This window comes from Tupaia chinensis, unplaced genomic scaffold (genome assembly GCF_000334495.1).
Source record: "Tupaia chinensis unplaced genomic scaffold, TupChi_1.0 Scaffold143737_1, whole genome shotgun sequence".
In the NCBI taxonomy this organism is placed as follows: domain Eukaryota; kingdom Metazoa; phylum Chordata; class Mammalia; order Scandentia; family Tupaiidae; genus Tupaia; species Tupaia belangeri.
The window spans coordinates 51,691-52,141 of NW_006203586.1; positions in this window are offsets into that span (position 1 = coordinate 51,691).

The window sequence follows — 451 nt, forward strand, 5'->3', positions numbered from 1 at the left end:
TTTTTTTTTGCCATAGGGTGCGTGTGCTCATCAGAGAGGAGAGAGACAGAGAGAGGGAAAGTGAGAAATCACACCCCCATCCCGAGAGAGGATGGCCATGCCAATCATAATCCCTTCTCTTCCATTCTCCTCCTAGTATTTTGAGAACACACTCACATGCACTCAGCATGATATTCAAGCTGCTGAGTCTGGGACTTGAACCACGGTTGACCAAGTGGGAATTCAGCCTCCTTAACCACCATTCCACCTGCTGGTCCCTCTGCATTTGAGTCTTAACCATATTTGTTACTGTGGCTTCAAAGAAGCTATTGATTTTGAAGTAATGGGTTTTGATTGAGTAGACTGTTTTTAACAAAACTGGATTTTAATTGCAGAAGTTACAGTAACAAACATTTGGTTTTGTACAGACATTATATCCACTCTGGTGATAAGTTCAATAAAGGTCATATTA